General features: G+C 33.1%; 1 protein-coding gene across 4 annotated transcripts in view; it reads left to right on the forward strand.

Annotated features, from left to right (window-relative positions):
- The window catches only part of LOC114339556 (glutamate-gated chloride channel), a 485,597-nt gene that overhangs the window by 174,871 nt on the left and 285,998 nt on the right, over positions 1 to 24,728 (forward strand). The window lies entirely within an intron of this gene.

The following is a 24,728-nucleotide window of genomic DNA, read 5'->3' on the forward strand; positions in this document are numbered from 1 at the left end:
TTTATACGTCCAGCATCACTTTTATTATAGTGCTACGTCTGGTCCGTTTTATTCTATGGATGTGAAACTTGGACAACAAAAGTGAAGAATCTCAACAAATTAGAAGCGTTCGAGTTGTGGTGTTACCGTCGCATGCTCAGAATCCCGTGGACAACACACATATCCAACGAATGTGTGCTGGAGACCATGCACAAAGAGCGAGAATTGATCAACGTCATAAAAATGAGAAAGGTTCAATACTTCTGTCATATAATGACCTAAATATCGCTTACTCCGGTTGATCATTCCGGGCAAAATCGAAGGAAAATGCTGGGTTGGAAGAAAACAATTGTCCTGGCTGCGTAACATTAGACCATGGACAGGTCGAACGGTCGAAAAACTGTTTCATATAGTTGCCGACCGAGAAACATTTCATCAGCTTGTTAATACGACGATACCCAACGTTTGAAACCAAGCACGGCACACAAAGAAGAAGATCACTTTTATGGTATTGCGCGGTACCTACTTGAATTTTTCAACATACACTCTGGACCAAAATTAACCGGCCACCTTAAAAATCGGTCATTTTTGATGTCTTATATCTCCTAAATATGTTGTCCGATTTAAGTGATTTTTTTAATATGTTATAGCCTTATTCCTTGCCAATATCGTTATAATAATATTGTTGCTATACAAGTAAATTTTCATTGTATACCGGGTGTCCGAATCAAACTGTTTTTTTCTTAAAGTTTGCATCATCCTGTGGAATATTTTAGCGTTTGTAGAATACTGAAATTAAAACCTAACTATAGCCTCATGCTTTTTCAATATTTTGTTGTTTGATTTATTCGCTTAAGTTGGATAATAAAAAAGTTAGGTGCTTTAACAACTAGACAAGTTTTTTATCAATACAGGGTGTTTCTAAAAAATTTTGGCAAAGTTTAAGGGGTAATTCTGCATGAAAAAATAATGACAGTGTGCTTAATAAACTTAGGTCCGCAAATGCTTCGTTTTCGAGATAGGGGGTGTTGAAATTTTTCTGACAAACTGACGATTTATTTATTGCTTTAAAACCGGTTGAGATATGCAAATGCAATGTGGTGGGTTTTATGACGTAGTTATTGCATATTTTTTGACATACAATTAAGAATTTAATATTCACCATTGGCGCGCATACGGGTAATATGAGCCATCAAAAAATATTTATATTAAGGGCAAGATCAAAACATATTTAGTAGATACCGAGATATAGACAATGATAGTAGTTTTAAGTTGCCTGTTTTAGTTTTTGAACTCGGGCATTTGTCGGCTTTCAGTTCCCCTTCACTTACCACGACCAGTCACCAACTAAACAACATTTTTAAAAATTCGTGTAAAATACCAACTTTTCGAATATGTAAAATGATTTTTTCTACGGATAATATTTTTAAAGTTGTTCTAAATGTTTATAGACTACAAAATTTCAAAAATTTGGCATTAGTATTTTTGACTATATTAGAAATTTTTTTATCTTTTTTTAGTATATTTTGATAGTATCACTTTTCTACTCTCATTTGACATACGCAGAATTGCCTTATCTTCATTATTTTCTGTCTTATGTTATTGCAAAATAAAGGTCTCTGGGATAAACAAATAGAATAACTTTTAAACTAATTAATGGATCGGTCTCAAATTTTGAGGGTTTGTTAAATACCCCAATACACAACTTTGAGTGAAACACTAAAGTTCTAAATCTAGTTTTAGTAAAAGTTATTAACAAATAACGATTTTCATTTATTTTGCAGTTTGTGTAGCAACAAATTAACTTTTTAACTTTCAAAAATTAAATTTTGTAGTTTTATGTCAACTGTTTAGCTTTTGAATGGGGCGCAAAAAATCGAAAAATCGCGATTTTTGCACTAAATTGTCAATAATTAAAAAACGGACGCGAACTCTAGGCAGAAAACAGGTAGGTTTTCTTCCTATAGGTCTACAATAACTAAAAAAGTAGTCAGCTACCTGTATCTTTGAGTGTCCCGAACATGGTCTATTTCTAGCTTATTACCCTGGAGTAAGTCCGTGAATGACTGCATGGTTCTGTATTAACCACCGATATACGAAAGGATATTCTTTTTACTTCGTCTTTACCAGCAACTTCTGTCTGAAGAGCTCATAATAGCGAAACACGTGTCACAGAATGGCAGGTTAGACTGGGTGTGAATATTTCGTATACCTACTATTTACATTTTACTTTTATACTTTGTTTAAAGTAGAAAGTCGCAATTATTTCTACTTAACTGAGTTGTTAGATATTTTTATAATAAATCTTATGCGCCATATATAGTATTAAAGAAAAGGGACAAATAAAGTCAAGCAATATATAGCAATGCAATTAATCTGGTACATGATTTTTCGATTTTTTTTTTAAGTTTTTCTTATGAATATTTAAAAGCATGGATATTATAACAAACATTGCTGCAAAAATGAATTGCACCCAAAAACACTGGTTTGTTTAAATGTTGCATTTAATAGATAAAAATAGTTTGTCGCTGCATAGTCCAGCTAAAAATATGTGTATGTTCTTAAAAAGTGAAAGTGGTTGCTAAAATCGACGGCAGTTTTGAAAACTTGGCTGAAAGCCACGTTCTTTTGGAAAGAGTGTTGTAATTTTAAGGTTATGACCCAATATTGCAAAATATTTTTATTATTGTGGAGTTATATGTTTTCTCAAAATGAACTTTATATTTTTAAATTTTTGTGAAATAATAATAAATAAGAAAAATATGTAAAAACAAGTGGGATTATGTTTGATTGTTGGTGTATTTTATAATGCGCTTCTTCTTCTTATTGCGTCGTCTTCTAACGAATGTTGGCCATCACTTCTTTTAACGCTTCCCTATCTTTTGCAACATGAAATATATGTGCAACACTGAGGTTAGTCCTATCTCTGATATTCCTTAGCCAATATATCTTCTCTCTTCCCATCTTTTTTCTTTATTTCCTCTACTCTTCCTTGCATTATACCGTGTAGCAGAGAATATTTATCGTTTCAAAGTATGTGGCACAGATACGATGTTTTTATTATTTTAATTGTGTTCATACGCTTTCTGCCATGTCCAATTCGTCTTAACACTTCTTCGTTTGATACTTTTGCAGTCCAAGGAATTTTCAGAATTTATCCTCATTTCGAATGTCTCCATTTTTTTTTACTAATTAGACTTTTAGAGTCCAAGCTTCTACCTCATACAGTAATTGCTACCAAACATAACATTCGATGAACCTCAATCTAATGTCCATACTCAATTTCTTATTTGTAAACATTGACTAGTATTTTGTGAAATGAGTTTAGAGGGCGTTCTAATCATACTAGCCCGATCAGGGAACGCAAAATTTTACGAAAACCTCCAAAAAAATAAAGGAAGGATGAAAATTTATGAATAGGTAGTTGAAATTGTCTATTATTATATAAGAAAAAGTTTACAATTCTACATCCCCTCCATTTTACAAAAATTGGAAAATACGGGGTGAAAAACTTTTCCCTCGGGGATGAAAAAATATACGTTTAAAATAAGTCCGGAATTGGATAAAACGACTAATTCTAAGTAACTTTTGTTCTATAGAGTTTTTTACCAAGTCAATACTTTTCGAGTTATTTGCGAATGAATGTGTTCATTTTTAACCAAAAAAAATATGTTTTTGGACGTTTTTTCGGAGATAACTCAAAAAGTAAGTATTTTAGCGAAAAAAATAGTCTTAGTAAAAATATAGCTTATAAAAAATTGAAAAAAAATGGTGTATGCGTGAGGTCTGCAGACCCAGTAGAAGCAGAGTTGCAGCTAATGAAATGTAGGTTCTTTTTCGTCAAATTCCAAATCGAATATTTCAATGTGAAATAACCAAAAAAAAACGGAGCACTTTTCGGGGAAAATTCATTACAACTTTTTTAAAGTGTATAAAAAAAGATTTATTTTTTTTAAACTTCTAACATTAAAAGTAAGTGAGTTACGCTCAAAATATTGTTGGTCCCTTTTATTTTTTGGTAAAAAAATGGCGAAAATCACCCCTTAATTAGCTTCTCAAATAAAAAATCGTTACCGCTTTACAAGTTACTTTACTTATGTATTGTTTATATATTATCTATAAGTTTCATTGGTTCAAAGTGCTCAGTGTTGAAAAAAATTGGGATTAAAATAAAACATTTTTTTTATTTTGAAAAAAATCGTAATTGTTCATGGAATTAACTTAAAACCAATTAGGAATACCAAAAACCTCAAAGAGTAATAAAATGTACGTTTTGCTTTTCTATATTTTTGATTTTTTGTTTTCTTGTTAGAGAAAAATTGGTTATGCGATGGTTGTTCAAAATTTGCCTAAACTCGTGATTAGTTACTCGTTCAAGCCGTTTTAACTACAGCTTTTTCAAAACGAAGCACTTTGAACCGATGAAACTTACAGATCATATAAATAATACATATACAAAGTAACTTGTGAAGTGGTAATGTTACAATGTATAATATGTGATGCTAATTAGGGGGTGATTTTCGCGATTTTTTTACCAAAAAATAATAGGGACCATCAATATTTGGAGCGTAATTCACTTACTTTTAATATTATAAGTTTTTTTTTTAACAAAAATAAACCTTTTTTTAAACACTTTAAATAAGTTCAAATGAATTTTCCCCTAAAAGTGTTCCGTTTTTGGGTTATTTCACATTGAAATATTCGATTTGGAATTTGATGAAGAAGAGCCTACTTTTCATTAGCTGCAATTCTGCTTCTACTGGGTCTACAGACCTCATGTATAACACCATTTTTTTCAATTTTTGATGAGCTATATTTTTGTTAAGAATAATTTTTTTCACTAAAATACTTACTTTTTGAGTTATCTCCGAAAAATCGTCGAAAAACATGTTTTATTTTGTTAAACATGAACATATTCACTCGCAAATAACTCGAAAAGTATTGACTTAGTGAAAAAACTCTATAAAAGAAAAGTTGTTTAGAATTAGTCATTTTATCCAATTCCGGTCTTACTTTGAATGTATTTTTTCAGAGGGGGGTATTCTCCTCCATTTTTGTAAAATGGAGGGGATGTAGAATTGTAAACTTTTTCTTATATAATAATAGACAATTTCACCTCGACACCGTAAGGTACAAGAGGACGGCTTAAGTAAGTAAGTAAATAATAGACAATTTCAACTACCTATTCCCAAATTTTCATCCTTCCTTTATTTTTTTTGGGGTCAGATTGTTCTTTGATCGGGCTATACTGCGATATAGAGTTTTAATTTATATCGAGAAATTACGGTCGTGTTGGTATAAATTTGTCTTCCTCAGAGCCTCCTTGACAACAGGTAGACCTAGAAATAGTACTATCGGGGGATGGAGGGAGACAGATTTAAATCAAAACGAAACCGTAGATTTTCTTATTTGACTAGTATTTTATAAATCCTTTTCGAGCTTTTTCTATTCTAACCTTTATTTCCTCACCTTGATCTAACTGTGAGTTTGTACTTGTTCCGAGTTATTTATACTTGTCGATCCTCTCTAAAGGTTTACCCTCTAAGTTCAGATGGATGTTGTCAACAGGATTTTTCGAGATCACCATGTATTTGGTTTTATCTCTATGCATTGTTAGTCCCATATTTTTGCTTTCTGTTAGATTTCTATGAGAATTTGTAAATCGTCTATATTCTCTCCCATGATTGCGGTATCGTCTGCAAATATTATGTTATTAATGATGCTCCTTCCAATCCTATATCTTCAGTTCTTTCCCATAGTGCCTTCTGAAATATTAATTGAGAATACACATTAAGGGCCAATTTCTCATATCGAGTTCAACTCCAGTTTAACCTGAACTTCTAGTAAACGTCAGTTTAAAGTCAAAATCGTCTTTCTCAATTCACGTTCAACCAATGGCAGTTTAAACTTGAACGATGCTTGAACGGTGGAATTCGGCCGTTCAAAGATTTCTGAACTCAGTTCAGATGATTTCATGTACTACGCATGCGTTGTATTAACACGAAACGCTGTCATAATAGAGAGATTTTGCACCTCTAAGGGCCAATTTCTCATATCGAGTTCAACTCCAGTTTAACCTGAACTTTAAGTAAACGTCAGTTTAAAGTCAAAATCGTCTTTCTCAATTCCCGTTCAACCAATGGCAGTTTAAACTTGAACGATGCTTGAACGGTGGAATTCGGCCGTTCAAAGATTTCTGAACTCAGTTCAGATGATTTCATATACTACGCATGCGTTGTATTAACACGAAACGCTGTCATAATAGAGAGATTTTGCACCTCTAAGGGCCAATTTCTCATATCGAGTTCAACTCCAGTTTAACCTGAACTTTAAGTAAACGTCAGTTTAAAGTCAAAATCGTCTTTCTCAATTCCCGTTCAACCGATGGCAGTTTAAACTTGAACGATGCTTGAACGGTGGAATTCGGCCGTTCAAAGATTTCAGAACTCAGTTCAGATGATTTCATGGACTACGCATGCGTTGTATTAACACGAAACGCTGTCATAATATAAATATATCCTATTTTATTATATTAAGCCTAACGATAAACGATAACATTATTTGTGTTTTTATAATATTTAGTTATAATTATTAAAATGACTATTTGACTATAAATACTTAAATTTAACTTTATTCAAAAACAGCATAAAAAAGGTAGTTCAAAATGGCGACAGTTTTTTGCCTTTTGCCATCTATTGGCATTTCTCGAAAGCTGTAGAACGAGCACTGACATGAACGCGCAATGAGAAATGCATTCCAAACAGAACCGGAGATCACCCGTGAACCCGGTTCAACTGAACCATAGATTAACGCAGGTATGAGAAATCGACCCTTAAAATAACCGCTGATTTTGGCTCCGCTATGGTTAACTTTATTAAGCATAACGATTACGGCAACGTTAAAAAGCAGAGTTTTTGCAGCCTGTCAAGTAGGTTTTTCGTGTCATCGTTATTTAAACATAACCTCACTTCACAACGTTATTGTAATTTGAAGCATATACTTGAACAGTTTTTGATATTTTAATTTATAGGTCATCAAAATTAGAATCTATGTAAATGTAATTTTACTGATTTTTTTACATTCTGGCAACAAAGCAATTTAACCATTACTATAACGATAACGATAACCACTACTTTAAACCTCCGTAAATTACGGAATCCCTTATGTTTAATAACGATAACGGATCATATATTCGCTACTGCGCAGACGTAGTATAACGATAACCATAACGGAATTGCAAAATAAGAGGTGCAAAATCTCTCTAATATAAATATATCCTATTATATTATATTAAGCCTAACGATAAACGATAACATTATTTTTGTTTTTATAATATTTATTTATAATTATTAAAATTACTATTTGACTATAAATACTTAAATTTAACTTTATTCAAAAACAGCATAAAAGAGGAAGTTCAAAATGGCGACAGTTTTTTACCCTTTGCCATCTGTGGGCATTTCTCGAAAGCTGTAGAACGAGCACTGACATGAACGTGCAATGAGAAATGCATTCCAAAAAAAACCGAAAATCACCGGTGAACCTGGTTCAACAGAACCATAGGGACCGTTCAAGTATTACGTAACGCAGGTTGGGGGGGGGGACAATTATCGTCAAAAATTGCGTTACGCAATAGTTAAACTCCCATAAGAGTGCGTTACGTAGGGGGGGGTTAAAAATCTTCAAAAATCGCGTTACGTAATACTTGAACGCTCCCATAGATTACCGCAGGTATGCGAAATCGACCCTAAATAATTGTGGCGACAGTACACATCCCTGTCTGACTCCTCTTTGAATTTCTACTTGATTTGTCTCACTATCTTCCACCCGTACGACCGCTGTTTGATTGTAGTGTAGATTGTTGAATAAATTAATATCCTTGAGATCTAGGTGTATGTGTTGCAATGCATGTATGAGTTTACCATGTTGAACTCTTTTTGCAAATGTATATAACATATGAATACGTTTTTATTAGATTCCATGTATTTTTGTAATAGTGCCGTCATTGCGTACAATGCCTCTCTTGTTCCCATTTCACCTCTAAATCCAAACTGTGTATTGTCTAATATAATTGTTCTTCACAGTTTTTATAATATACGCTGTTGAATAACTTTGAGTAGTATTTTTAAAGTGTTGTTCATAAGGCTAATTAATCGGTACTCATCGCAATATTTAGGATTATTTTTCTTGGATACCTTAGGGTAAAATGGTATATTTTAACCATTCATCAGGGATTTGACCGTCGTGGTATATTTTATTAAACATATCACAAGGAAAAATTCCTGTAACTGGCTGTATACCAAAAATCACAAAAATAAAAATCTTATCTTGTAAAAGGTATATTTAAAATCCCTAAAAAGGGTTATATCACAACAGAACGTTTTCGGAATCAGTATTCCATCATCAGTGTTATCACCTAACCTAAAACAAGTATAACTCTTTAAGTAAAGCAAACGTGAGGTTAAATTTTGACTAAGGTAAAAAAGTTAGTAGATAGTTATACTTACAGGTTTACATGCTTTAAGCCACCAAAATATACGGGTAAAAAACCTTAAGTTGTTTAAAATTGTAAAGGTTACATTATATTATAAAATTTATATAGGATGTTAAAAATATTTACAGATTAACTCCTGGCATCACATGACATTAACCATATTGGTTGGAATATTTGAAGGTAGGACCTTACATGGCAGAGTTTAGATGACAACTAAACTTAATTGGCTCTCTGAACGATGTTAGCACTAGGCTGTCAATGTACTTTGACAAACTGTAATAATATGTATATATGAATTACCTATACAGGGTATTACAGTTTGTCAAGGTAGATTGACAGACTAGTGCTAATATCGCTCAGAGAGCCAATTAAGTTCAGTTGTCATCTTTCCTGCTATGGACGTGGATAATAATTTCAGTGCTTTTTTAGATAAGCTTGTCTGTGTCTTCAATAAAGCATTTCTTTTAATTGCAATTAAGCCAAAACATCGCAAACCCTGGACTACTAAAGGTATTAGAATACCTTCCAATCCAAGAATATGCGTTCTCTTCTCTATATCAAGAAATTTACTACTAACGTCTCTATCACTGAATATATCACCAAGTACAGGGTAACCTATCTTAAACTTATAAAATCAGATAAAAAAGACTTCTACCATAACCGTCTGGGAAGCTCAAAAAGTGTTGCAAAAGAAACTTGGTCCATAATAAACGATCTTCGAAATAAAACCCACAGTGCTCAAAAAATTTCCCTTCCAGACCCTGAAAATCTAAATGAATACTTTGTTAATGTGAGTAGAAATATAACATCAACTATTTTGCCACAACAAGATCCCATTGCCTATCTCCCTAATTCAAGAAAGGTCTCAAATTCATTATTTATAAAACCAGTCGATAAATCTGAACTGATCCAAACAATCAATAGTATCAAAAGCAAATCTTCCTGTAGTACTGATGATCTATCGATAAAATTTTTTTCTAATCTCCCAGAAAATGTGTTAGAAGTCCTCATCTCACTAATTAATGATACCTTTGAGAAAGGTAAATTTCCAGAGTGCCTGAAGACAGCCATCATTATTCCTTTTGACAAGGGTGGTGAAATATCTAATACCGGCAATTATAGACCTATTGCACTACTAACGGTACTCTCCAAAATTATTGAAAGATTCATAAAAGCCCGACTTATGTCCTTTCTAGTTGAAAACAACATTTTATCACAAAATCAGTTCGGCTTTTTAAATAATAAATGCACCACTGATGCCATGTTTTCTGTACTACATGAGGTTTATCAAGCACTGAACAATAATCTTCACACTGCCACCGTTTTTTGTGACTACGCCAAAGCTTTTGATGGTGTAAATCACAACATTTTGATAAAAAAACTAAATTTCTACGGAATTCGAGGTCTTTCTTTGGATTGGTTCCAATCTTACTTGGATGATAGGAAACAACTGGTTAGAGCAAATGATACAGACTCTAGTCTCAAAAACATTGTATGTGGGGTACCTCAAGGTTCAGTATTGGGTCCTCTACTCTTCCTTATCTTTATTAATGACATCACTAGTTTAAACATCGATGGAAAAATCTTTCTTTTTGCTGATGATACCAGGATCACTTGGAGCAACTCAAATATTGCAACACTTCATGCTACTATAACTTCTGATCTACTTACAATAAAAACCTGGTCTGACTCTAATTTACTCTCGTTGAACGTAGATAAAACAGTAGCATTGTCTTATAAAGAAGCTGTTCAACCCTTACCACTTAATAACAGCCAGATCAGTACCGTTGATTCTCTAAAATTTCTTGGTATTTTTTTAGACAGCAACCTTAAATGGTCCCACCATATCGATTTGTTAAGGAAGAAACTATCCTCAGCTTGCTATGCTATAAGATCTGTTTCGAATGAACTCAATTTAGCATCTTTCAAAATAACATATTTTTCTTTGTTTCAGTCACATCTTCGTTATGGTCTTCCTTTTTGGGGTTCTGGTACAGCTGCCCAATTCGATGTTATTTTCAAATTACAAAAAAGAGCAATAAGATATCTGTTTGGCCTCAGAAGAACAACACATTGCAGAAGTTACTTCAAATATCACGGAATTTTAACCCTTCCATCTTTGTATATTTTAGAAACTGTTTGCTTAATTCGTAAACATCTACATGTCTTTCCACCAAGACCTAATCATGACTACTTCACGAGAAATTCTACGTTTGACGTCTCTTTGCCGACCCCGTCCTCTGAGTTAGTAAAGAAATCTATATTATATTCCGCAAAAAAACTTTACAACCATCTCCATCATTTTATTATTATTTTTTGTCTATATTTGGGTGTCATATGCAGCAGCTTAACTTTAAAACTTATTAATTACTAGGTAGACTATGCATTTGCATTTTATTAAAGGCTATAGCGGGATAAGATGGTCAAAAATGCCCCCGCACCGATCAGCCCCGCTACTTATTTTTTCGATAAAGGATATACAATTATGCCCTCATGCAAATTTTTAGCTTCCCAAAGTTCCTAGAACCTCTTAAATCGGGAAAAGAAGAATTTTTAGGTTTTATTTTTTTGTGAGCGCAATTTTAACTTATCTGAAAAATCTGAAAAAATTCGAGAGTATGTATATTTTGAATACAAAACAGCCTGATTTTTTTTAGATTTTTGTAGTAAAAAATGAGCCCAGGAAAAATTTTTGTAATTTTCAAAAAAATTTTAGGTTATATAAATATAATTTGGTCAACTTTTAAATAGTATTTTTTGTGTATCTTTTGTCGTTCTTTTGAATGGCAGAGGCAGAATTTTTAATATCTGAGCGGAAAGAACGAAAAAATTTAAAAAACCGTTTTTGGCTGTCTCGAGATGCATCTCGGTACAGCCAATTTTAGGATTTAGGATCCTGACTTCAACAACTAAAAAAAGCACTAAAAGTGTGAATTTTGTCATAGAATTTGGTATGAGGGATTATAATAATATTTGGAATAGCTTTCCCAAACAACTTTTTTCGATATCTCTAACGAGAAGCAAATCGAATCGCATATCGAAAATTTACCCTGTTCGTGGATTCGCAGTAGACCGCGTTTACAATTTAAATGTCAGTTGACCCTTTTAAAAATTGTGAACCATTAACCTGTATGACTGTACCAAATTTCAAATCTGTATATATTTTGATAGCCGAAATATAGGGGTGTCTTCATCTTAAATGCGACACACGTATATTATCAATTTGATCATTTATTGCAACTAATATAGTCGTATTTTTTATAACTAGATTCAAAATATACATTCAAAATACTGACTAATTCACTAATTTTATCATAAAAAGTCAAATTGATTGCATTGAAGTATTGAACCAATTAATGCGTATTAATATAATATTATTATAATAATTATAATATACAGAGTGAGTTTTATGTATAGAAACACTCAATTATCTCGGAAACATCTTGCATAATTTTTATAGGTTTTGGTGGGTAGGGGTTTTCTAATGCAGCCGATATTATAGTGATAATTACATTGTTGTCAGATCTTCCGTTTTTCTGGAAATCTAATGAACTTTCTTATTTTTTTTGCGTTTTGAAGTCTAAGAAATACTGATTATTTTTCATGTTATATTCTCTATACCTAAATGCCATAGTTTCGGAGTTATTACTACATGTATTTAAAAAAAATTAAATAAATTATAAAAATCAATTTTTTCGGTCCGTGTAGTTACATTCTTTAAATCATTGGGAAGAAAAAAGGTATTTTGTAATTTTTCTCTAAAGTTAATGGTTTTCGAGCTCTAAACAATTTAAAACTGAAAAAAAATCGAATAATGACGATATTACACATATAAAAAATATTATTTTTAAAACTGCTGAGTTGCCAAATTTAAGCTAAGCCCTTCTTCTAGGGGCTCGCTATAAAAATTTTTGGTCCGTTTTATTCTAAAACATTGCTTTTTAATAATTGTTAGTGAAGCGCATATGAGAGGACGGGCGATCGGGCAGAATTAACAACTAAAAAACAATATTTTAGAATGAAACAAGCTTAAACAGCTTAAACAACTGATAAAATAAGGATTGAACTTGAATTTGTCTACTGTACAGTTTCAAAAATAATATTTTTGATTTGTGGTTTTGAACCTTGAAAATCGTCATTATTCGATTTTTTCAGTTTTAAATTGTTTATAACTCGAACTCGTTTAACTTTAGAGAAAAATTACAAAAGAACTTTTTTTGTTTCCAATAGTCCAAAAAAAGGAAAATAATGTCTACCCGGGCCGAAAAACTTGATTTTTATAATTTGTTTAATTTTTTTTTTTAAATAAATGTAGCAATAACTCCGAAATTATGATCTTTAGGTATAGGGAATATAACATGAAGGATAATTAGTATTTCTTAAGGACTTAAAAAAGCAAAAAATATACAGGGTATTCCAATTGAAGTAAAAAAATAGATTTTTAGACAAACGGAAGATCTGACAACAATGTAATTATCACTATAATATCGGGCTCATTAGAAAACCCCTACCCAGAAAAATTTATAAAAATTGTGCTAACCGTTTCCGAGATAATTGAAGGTTTCCGTACATAAACCTCACTCTGTATATTATATTATTACACATTAATTGGTTCAATACTTCAATGCAATAAAAATTCTTCTTTTCTCGATTTAAGAGGTTCTAGGACCTCTGGGAAGCTAAAAATTTGCATGAGGGCATAATTGTATATCCTTTTTCGAAAAAATAAGTAGCGGGGCTGATCGGTGCGGGGGCATTTTTGACCATCTTATCCTGCTATAGCCTTTTATTAAATAATTTATATATACGTTATACGTTTAATAATGCGTTAAATTTTGTAATTTCCATCACCATTATGTTCTGGGAAGGAAATTTCTCTTAATTAGGGATTAATTATTTGGTGATTTCTTTCTTGAAATCCAGATAAAATGTGAAGTAAGTTGTCTTTTTTACTTCACAAATAAGTACTATAATTTTTATTTCATATAAAATTGTAGCTGGCTTTATTCAAATATCGTCAGCCATGGCAATGTCAAAGACGAAGTTTAACGAGGTGACAAAGGCAAACTAAATTACTAGCTGAGGATGGTAATTTATTTATTAAAATCAAGAAACAAAAGGAGAATGTATAACATAGCAAGTCTAACTCAACATACATATACGGGTTAATTTTCAAATTTGCACACACAAATGGAAATAAAAAATGTCTCTCAGAGAGAATGGCTTCGTTAACAAGACGTTTCGCTAGCAAAATAATAAAACCTTGAAAAATATTAAAGAATAATATTTCATCCAAATTAGTTCAAATAACGTTTCCATCACAATTATTAATCCATCACAATTTGGTCAATTCATCTAGGTATATCCCTTTTTGTCCATTTAACAGTAAAAAATGAATAGTTAAGCACGAAACATTCCTTGGTGTTTAGTCATCATCAGCAGCCGTTTTGAGTCCACTGCTGGATATAGGGCTCCCATAGATAATTCCATTACATCTAATCTTGAGCACCCTGAATGCAGTTGTGCTAGATGCGTTTGATATCGTCCTACCATCTTGGCAGATGAATCTGGCAACATGTCTCGCCCAGTTCTGTTTTAGCATTGTAATTCTTTGAATTGCGTCCGTAACACCAGTTTTTCTCCCAACTATTTAGTTTGGAACTTTGTTTCTGAGGGATATATTGAACATTGACCTCTCCATTGCTCTCTGTGCCACTTTTATTTTATTGGTTACTTTTCTAGTAATGGTCAATGTTTCTGCTCCATACGTTAGAACTGGCAGTACATTATATTGATCAAAGACCTTCCTTTTCAAGCACACATGGGAATATCTGATCTAAAGACTTCCCTCAGTTTTACGTAAGCAGCCCATGCCAATCCTATTCTCATGTTTAACTTTGTTGTTTGATTATATCTTCCTAATTTAATTGCAACTCCAGATGTTTATAGCTATACTCTTGTTCAAGTTGCATGCCATTAGTTGAGATATTTTTGACCAGTACAAGGTTGGTCATGTATTGTGTTTTGGAAAAGTTAATTTTAAGGCCAACTCGTGTACAAGATCTCTGAAAGTCTTGAAGAAGTTGGCAGGCATGATATATCCGGTCTGCGATAGGATTATCTCATCTGAAATCTCAAGTTGTTCAGAAACTCCTCATTTATGTTGACTCCAATATTTTCCCAATTATTGTTTCTCATAGCACTCTGTAACAAAGCGTTGAAAAGTTCAGGAGAGAGTGCCTCCTTGTCTAATAACCCTCTCCAAGGGAAATGCATTTGTGTCGCCATAATACATTCTCACTGCAGCTGTTGCGCTATTATATACAGGGTGTTTCATTAAGAATTGTCCATATGGTAACTGGAGAAACCTTAGCAAAAAATACGAAGATTTAACCTAAAACACTTAAATACAATATTCCTCCTTACCGAGATAGAGCGTATTTTATTACAAATATTGTAAATTGATTTTAGCCCATTGTTTTAACACCTTCCTATGTTGTTTGTTTAAACTTGACAAACAGGTTACACTACAATTGTAGATGAAATAGGAGTTTGTCAACCAATGCCAAGTCAGGTTTACTGCTCTTACGGCGCCGAAAATTATCGCCCGTGTGGCCTTAGCCTAAGGATGTCTTTTAAGGTACGTACGTATCCATACGTTGGTGCTTCATGCTCCGTGTAGCTGCTCAAATGGATACGGCATGCACTCCCCTACATATAAACCACAAACCGGTTGAATCAAAGAGGGTGAACGCCGAGCTGCGAGCACCAATGTATCCACTATGTGGAGCTGCTACACGGAGCACCAACGTATGGATACGTACCTTTAGATTCATTTCTAGGTTTTGTTTGCTTCTAGCTAGAGGAATCATACCGACGGCAGTCCATTAGTATACAGGGTGTTTGGTAAAGAATGGGCCATAGCTTAACCTTAAATTCCTGAGTTTAAAATAGGTCGATTTAAGCTAACTTACCTTAGTACAAAAGTTGATAATAATCGAAATACAGGGTGTCAAAGTTAAACGTTTATTTTATTTATTTTTGAATATTTCCTGACAGGCATGGGACAACAACACGAAATGTGGTAAGTGGTGCTAGTATTGTATAATCTACTAAATTATGGTAAACAAACGTTTCTGGTTACTACCAGAGGCGTACGACGGGGTAACGTGAATGGTTGACCCTTCCCAAATTCTACGCCACTGGCGAAATTGCTATTTTAGTCAATTTTTTGATTCTCCAATACTTTCTATGTAAAAAACATACTCTTAATTCGTAACGATAAAGCCATTAGTTTTCGAGATATTTGAAGCTAAAAACGAAGGAGCATAATACATTAATCAAAATAAGTGTGCCTTTTCATTTTTAACTTCAGATATCTCGAAAACTAATGACTTTATCATTACGAATGAAGAGTATATTATTTGCATAAAAAGTTTTGGAGAATATAAAAATTATGCTAAAATAGCAGTTTCATCAGTGGCGTAGAATTTGGCAAGGGTCAACCATTCACTTTCCCCTGTCGTACGCCTCTGGTAGTAGCCAGAAACGATTATTTAACATAATTTAGTAGGGTGTACAGTGCCTACACTTTCTGCCAAGTATCACACGGATATGTCAAATTATTTTAAAGTATTTTTTTTAAATAATTTATTCTTTATTTAAAACTTTAGGAACTATGTGTGCCCGGTACTATAAAACTATTTGACATATCCTTATGGTACTTGGCAGAAAGTGTAGGTACTGTACACCCCGGAATGGGACGTTTCGGCGTCGCCGTTTCGGCGTGGCCATTTCGGCGTGGCCGTTTGGGCGTAGAGCCGTTTCGGCGTAGGCCGTTTCGGCGTAGGCCGTTTCGGCGTCGGCCATTTCGGCGTCAGAAATTTTATTTTAGTTGACTAAATACCTACATTGAGGTTTATTGGTCAGGCAATTTTTTGGAAAAAAATCTTTTAATATAGTTATTTAAATACATTGGAGTTCATTGGTCACACAATTTTAACATTAATGGTCAAGTAGAAAAATAAACTAAATATATTTCTTTTATAAACATTTTGTTATATTTTATTCTGCAAATACCTATATTGGATTTTTTATTAATGCATATTAATAATAATTGCTGTTCTCTTAATTGTCCCAGAGCTAATTAGATGATAACTGACATTTTTCAACTTTAATTAGACATACATTATATGGTATATAGACGGAGAATTTTAATATTGTTAAAATATCTTTTTTAAGCAAAAATATTTGCAGAATGTATATTTTTAAAAAAAATTAAATTATACAATATTTTCTTGAAAGGAATCTGCTTTTAAAATATTTACCATTAGTTAGTATAATAATAGTTATCCCTATATTTATTGCAGTTTCTTCGAAAATTTAAATACAAAATTCTATAAATCACATAATAATGTTATTAACATTTCCTCGAAAACTAAATTACCTGTTAATTCCAAATGACATTATCATGTATCAATTAGTTGTTGATTTCAAAAATTACATTATAATGTCATTAACGAGAGATGCAAGTTATTTGTTGATTTTAAATATTCGAAAACTAAATTAGTTGTTGATTTCAAAAATTACATTATAATGTCATTAACGAGAGATGCAAGTAATTTGTTGATTTTTAATCTTAAGGGAAATTTTAAGTAGGTACCTACCTATTATTGATTTGATTGGTTGGATTATTGAGGGTACAGCTATATAAACAGAGATCAGTTTAAGAGTTTATGTAGTGTCTTATAATATTTCATAGTAGTATTTATACGATATACAGACGAAGAATTTTTAAGCTATGGAACGAAAAATTTTATCGACCAGAGGAAGAGAGAAATTTACCACTGATGGTTTCATGTATGTTTTTGACGCTGTTAGTAAAAGCGATGAATCCCTAAAATTTTGGAGGTGTGAGAGGAAACAAACGTGCAAAGCAAGAATACATACAAGAGATGGTGAAGTCATCAAGAAAGTAAATGTTCACACTCACGACTCCTCGGCGATGGACGTGGAAGTAGCACAAGTTGTTACAAAAATGAAAAAGCGTGCTACAGAAACAAACGAAGGGACAATAGTGGTAATCAATGAGTGCCTGAGAAATACAAGTCAAGCTTGTCATGGTCGGCTCCCAAACACTGGCGCGATGAGAAAATTCATCAGACGAAAACGTAACGAAGTTCATGCAGCCCCATCAAATCCGACAACTGCTGAAGAGTTAGTAATTCCCGAGTCTTATCGTGTTTACACGTTACAAGATGGTGTAGAAGAAAATTTTTTATTAGCAGATGATGGAGAAGGATTGCAAAGAATTTTGATTTTCGGGAGAGAATCGTGGCTGCAACATCTACAGACCTCAGATGTGTGGTATGGTGACGGTACATTTGCTATAGCACCATCTCTATTTTTACAAGTATACACAGTTATGGCCACAAAATATAATGGAGTCCATCCAATATTTTATGCCATGCTGCCGAATAAAACAAGATCCACATATACCCGTATGTTTGAATTGATCAGACAAATTGTACCAAATTTGCAACCCAGAGCAATCCATTGCGATTTCGAACAGGCGGCATTTAAGGCAATGGAAGATTGTTTTCCAGGCGTCGACATCAATGGATGTTTTTTCCATTTGGCACAAAATATGAAGAAACAAGTGGCTGCTATGGGATATACGAGAGAGTATAATGCTGATCCACAATTCGCTTTAAATTGCAGAATGTTGACAGCATTAGCATTTGTTCCTATCGAACATTTAGATGATGCCTTTGCCGTTCTAGCGGAAGCTCTACCTGCTGAACACCAACCACTTGTAGACTGGTTTGAAGACTACTATATTGGACGTATGAACAGAAGAGGAAATGGCAGAAGACCAAGTTTATTTCCCCAAAGGATGTGGAACCTCTACCAGAGAACTCTGGATGGAGAAGACCGGACAAATAATCACGCTGAGGCCGCCCATAGAAGACTCAAGATGGAATTGGGAGCAGATCATCCAACCATATGGAAATTTATAGATGGCCTGCGTCAGGTGCAGAAAGGTCGAGATGTCTATTTCGAGCAACTTGTGGCAGGTAATCTCCCACCATTGAAATTAAGAAAATACAGAGACGCAGATGATCGCATTTCACGGCTTGTGGGAAATTTTGATGCAAACGGGGATGTTTTAGAATTTTTAAGAGGACTAGCACATAATTATAATATGTAAGTAGGTACTTTATTTTAATTAATATTTCGTGAATAAGTTTTGTAGGTTAAATATAAATGTCTTGTATGTAAGTATAAATGTTTCAGAATTTTTAATTGGACTAGCACATATCTAATTATAACATGTAAATACTTTATTTTAATTAATATTTCGTGAATAAGTTTTGTAGGTTAAATATAAATGTTTTGTATGTAAATATAAATGTTTCAGGATTTTTAATTGGACTAGCACATATCTAATTATAACATGTAAATAATAACTAAAATAAAATATTCATTTTTCCAAAATCTTGTTTATTCATTTATTTATATATAATATCTACAGCTAGAAGCCAATTACAGATATTACATTAACTATGAGCTAAATAACAAGCACACACACATAAGTATAAAATTGACATATACAAATCTACCATTAATATTAAAATTTTGTGGTCAATGGACTCCAATGTATCTATTTAAATAACTATATTAAAAGATTTTTTTCAAAATAATGTCTTACTAATAGACTCCAATGTAGGTATTTAGTCAACTAAAATAAAATCTCTGACGCCGAAATGGCCGACGCCGAAACGGCCTACGCCGAAACGGCTCTACGCCCAAACGGCCACGCCGAAATGGCCACGCCGAAACGGCGACGCCGAAATGTCCTAGACCCCTGTACACCCTACTAAATTATGTTAAATAATCGTTTGTGGTTAATACCAGAGACCTACGACAGGGGACAGTGAATGGTTGACCCTTCCCAAATTCAACGACACTGATGAAACTGCTATTTTAGCATAATTTTTAGATTCTCCAATACTTTCTATGCAAATAATATACTCTTCATTCGTAACGATAAAGTCAATAGTTTTCGAGATATTTGAAGTTAAATATAAAAAGTCACATTTATTTTGATTAGTGTACCTTTCTAGCTTCAAATATCTCGAAAACTAATGGCTTTATCGTTACGAATGAAGAGTATGTTTTTTACATAGAAAGTATTGGAGAATCAAAAAATTGCACTAAAATAGCAATTCCGCCAGTTGCGTAGAATTTGGGAATGGTCAACCATTCACGTTCCCCCGTAGTACGCCTCTGGTAGTAGCCAGAAACGTTTGTTTAACATAATTTAGTAGATTGTGCAATACCAGTATCACTTACCAAATTTCATGTTGTTGTCCCATGCCTGTCAGGAAATATTCAAAAATGAATAAAATAAAAGTTTAACTTTGACACCCTGTATTTAGGATATTATCAACTTTTGTACTAAGGTAAGTTAGCTTAAATCGACCTATTTTAACCTCAGTAATCTAACGTTAAGCTATGGCCCATTCTTTACCAAACAGCCTCTATATGTTTGATTGAAAGGAGAGTATTGCAGAAGTGGCATACTGGAGGGTTTTCTGAGGTATGCCCTATTCGTACTCGGCGAATAACTGATTTTTCTTTCCTGTTCATGGATGACATATTGAGGCGAGATAGGTTGGGTTGTAATTCGTGCAGCTTACTTTTTGTTTTAATTCACTGAACTGCCCATGAGCTGAAGATTTTTTTAATCAATATCCTAAAGTCCGTATGAATTTGGACCTCTTTGAAAGCTGAGTCAGAAGAACATGCTGCTTTAGCGGCCTGGTCTGCTTTTTCATTTCTGAATATACCACAACATGGGATGGAGTCCAGATCATTGTGACTGTTATGTTATTAGTACATAGTTGGTTGCAGATATTAGTATATAGTTGGTAGCTAGTATATAGGAGTGAAGACTTTAGTGCCTGAAGTATTCCATATAATTCTGTGCTGTAAACACTACAGCTTCTAGGTAGTCGCACAGAGCTTATTGTCCTCGTCGTTGTGGACACGGTGCAGCCACAACAGTCTTCATTCTTGGACGCATCGGTGTATAAGATTTCACCAAATTGTGTCGAATTGAGGATGTTTTGAAAGGATTTTCTGAGGAGTGAGTTTCGGGTTTCTGTTTTATCGAATCTGCATAAATCAGAATTGAGTATTAGTAGATTGTGTGTGTAGTCAAGAGGTACAAATAGTAGTAGTATGTGGCAGGTTGATAGAATCCGATAAAGGAGATATTATTTGAGGTAACGTGAGAGTGTGATTGGATGCATTTGCTGAGGGAGGCTGTATGGATTTGATTAGATTTATTACCAGGTTATTTGGGTTTGCTGATATCCTTGCAAAATATGTAAATAGCAGTTGTTGTGAAGGCAATTTAAAAACCTTTAAAATATGTGGTTTCGCATGTTGCTTATTCGATTTGATTCAATTATTTCACATGTGTAGGAGAGATTTAATTATAAATTCAAACACATTTTTGAATAGCTGTCGAAAATTCAGTATTACCGTGCTAAAGCTGGATATCATTCACAATATTTTCCATTACAGAAATGCCAGAAATTATGTTGTGGGAATTTCATTTGAATATGTGAAAATTATATCATTCAATTATGTAGTTTCTGCTTTCTGCACTCAAAATAATATAATATAAATATAACGTTGCCTCTGTAGGTGTATTAAAATTGTACCATTGTAACTATATTTATGGAATTATAGGCCAGGGTAATAAGACAAAAATATACGCTGTAGAATGGTACTAACAGTATTTTTTTCTGATTTATGTTATTGCAAAAAGAGCTCTTTGGGATAAACAATTTGAATAAAATTTAAACAATTGAATGAACCGCTTTGAAATTTCTGTCATATATTAAGCACCAAAGATCCCTTATTTGACAAAAATTTCAAAACTGTAAACTTATTTTTACAATAGTTATTGCGAAATTAGTTTTTTTATATTTCGACAATTTTTCGCAATTATATTAACAACAAAAGAGTATATTAAACTTTGTAATACGCCATTTTGAAGCTTTTTTCCATTCTCTCGAAGATGTTTGTACTAAGAAAACCATAAGCCTTACTGTTTTCCATTAATTTGAAAAATAAGGAAAAGGCGGTTTTTTGACACTAAATTGTTTATAAATAAAAATGGCCGCCAGATCTTACGCAGGAAATTGTTACAATAAAATTTGTTCTTATAGGTATTACCATTGATTAAAAACACCAATGTGTGTGTTTATAATCAATGGTATTACCTATCGAAAAAACGCTTCAGTACCCTGGCTGTTGAAGTGTCATGGAAAAAACCTTATTACCCTGGACTATTATCGTTACACGGAAATTCATATTAAATACCTACGCTGTGATATAAAATACTGTTTTATAAACAGCTTTTTGAGAAGACAAAAATTTAAATAATTCCATTGTTTTTTACTTTTTGTTGTTTACGTAAATGTACGTTAACGTATAATATGTAGTTTTTCTGCTGAAAAATTAGCTTTAGGTTTTTTTTAGTAACATCAGTCGCATCAACTACTAATGGCCATTAGCGACATGTTACATTAATGTACAATTATTACTTAATTAATTTACAATAGTATAGGTATTTTTAAATGAGGGAATGTTATCATTATAGACAAGGCTAAAACGGCAAGTTCGTTGGAAAAAATATTCCCATGAGATTTTCTTGCATAATCACATTCGTGAGACACCCCAGAATAAGGTTCAAGAAGTCGCCCAGGCGAAAAGTGGTCCAAATTAAAAAAACAAATTTTTTAAATCAAATTGCAAAAATAAATATTTTCGGCCCGGACAAATTTTATTTTGGGTTTCTTGGATCATTCTGGACAAAAAAGGTCTCCTATGATTTTTCTCCAAAGTTGATCGTTTTCGAGTTATGAGCGCTTTAAAATTGAAAAAAACGAAAAATGTCGATTTTCCAGGCTTAATAACTCAGTTAAAAGTTATTATTATGAAAGTCAGAAAGTGACTAAATCAAAGTTTAAGGCCCTACAAGATCTTGAAGAAATTTTGGTCATTATTTTATTACTAAGTTGTTATTTTTAAGCAATTATAATGAGCTCCATGCACGTATTAGGCGGCCGTCAACGGTGAGTGCGAAAGAGATGCCATTCCGGCAGTCCAATGAATCTTACTCGCACTTACATTTACAGCCGCGTCAATACGATTTTACCGCTCATTGTATAACAGCTTAGTAATAAATTAATGACACAAATTTCTTCACGATCATGTAGGGGGCTTTAAACTTTGATTTAGTTACTTTCTGGCTTTCATAATATGTAATAATTTTTAACCGAGTTATTAAGTCTTAAAAATGGCCATTTTCGCATTTTTCAAATTTCAATTTGTTTGCTTATAACTCAAAAACGATCAACTTTAGAGAAAAATTACAAGAGACCGTTTTTGCCCAGAATGGTCGAAAAAACCTAAAGAATCTCCTTCATAAAAAAGGAGATAACTTAGATTTTGAAAACTATAGGCCCATTAACTTACTAAACTACGTATACAAGCTCTTTACTCGAATACTGGCAGAGTGGATTGATTTCTATCAATCAGAAGAACAAGCAGATTCGTGGCCCAGATTTGTCTTAGTTGGTCCAAACACTCTTGCTTGCTTATAATACAAGGCGTAGTCCGGGTGTATGGAGGTCCATTCTTCCCCCGATATTCCCGCCAACAAACCAGCAAAGTCTGTTATTTAAATAAAAGTAATATACTTCTGTCTTGGTGGCATTGGGCTACAATCTCCAGCGGCGAAAATATCTTCCAAGGGTAACCACGTCGTTTGTAAATATTTGCTCAGTTTTTCGAATTCTTTATGTCTCGTAGCAAACACCCATCCCTTTGCATCCTAACTTCTTTGATGTGGTTTCGGGCATGTCTGCTATATAAAGGCTAAAGAGTAGAGGGACCAGCATTGATCCTTACAGGTGACCATTGTTTTTCATTTGGGTACTGGTCTTATCGCCCTTGACGACTTGGAAACTTCTGTTGCACAGCGTTAATGATATCAGTGATATTTCTGCATGAAATGGCTCACATTAATTTACCTATGGCATCTTGTATCAACAAGGTATCGTACGCTGCTGACAAATCAATGAAACCGTAGATATTTTTAGTTGTTTTTTAAAGTTTGTTTCTATATAGTTATTCAGTGCAACGACTTGGTCTGTGCAGCTGCGATTTGGTCGAAATATTGCTTGTTCCACGGGTATACAGGGTGTTTCATTAATAATTGTCCATATAGTAACTGGAGAAACCTTAGCACAAAATACGAAGATTTAACCTAAAACACTTAAATAAAATGTGCTTCCTTACTGAGTTACAAGGTGTTTTATCTAAAAATTTAAAAATTATTTTTGCTCAGCATAGTTTTAAAATGCTGAGCAAAAAATGGTTTCAAAATTTTTAAATAAAACACCCTGTAACTCAGTAAGGAAGCACATTTTATTAAGTGTTTTAGGTCAAATCTTCGTATTTTGTGCTAAGGTTTCTCCAGTTACTATATGGACAATTATTAATGAAACACCCTGTACATTGGAATATTGTTTCACTAATTCTATTATATAGCATTCTTTGAAAAAGTTTGTAGAACATAGACGGGCAATTGGACCGTAATTTGTTTGTAAAACGTTAGCTTTCCTTGGTTTTAAAATGGCGACGATGTTTGCCCTTTTTAGTTGATGAAGAACATTTCCTGTACTGGGAAGAATTTTGCAAGCCATTGCCTAGTAAATCTGCCACTCTGCTTTAGGAACTCAGCATGAATGCCATCAAAGCCAGAGGCTTTTCAAAATAAATTTATTTATTTATTTATTTACGGGCCTTACCCATTATTACAAAATAATTTAAAAGCTAAAATATATATGATAACCTCAAAATAAATTATAAAAGTATGTAAATACAATTAATTAAATCACAAAATGATTTACCTTAACTGTCTTTCATTTATATTCGTTGTTAGACACGAATTGAGTACTAGGAATCAAAATTCGTTTGATCTTTACTTAGATGAATCGACGTGTTGTGGAATGCATATCGTAGATTCCCCATGTCTATTCATTTATTGCCCGTTTTCCTTGTAAATTGTAGAAGGAAGGATCGGGTACAGGTAAAAATCAGAATTTGTTTCCGACTTAAGAAATCTTTTAGATTTTATTCTTTTAGATGTCTCGTTACTTACATTTAACTT

The sequence above is a fragment of the Diabrotica virgifera genome, chromosome 10 (genome assembly GCF_917563875.1).
Source record: "Diabrotica virgifera virgifera chromosome 10, PGI_DIABVI_V3a".
NCBI classification, from domain to species: Eukaryota; Metazoa; Arthropoda; class Insecta; order Coleoptera; family Chrysomelidae; genus Diabrotica; species Diabrotica virgifera.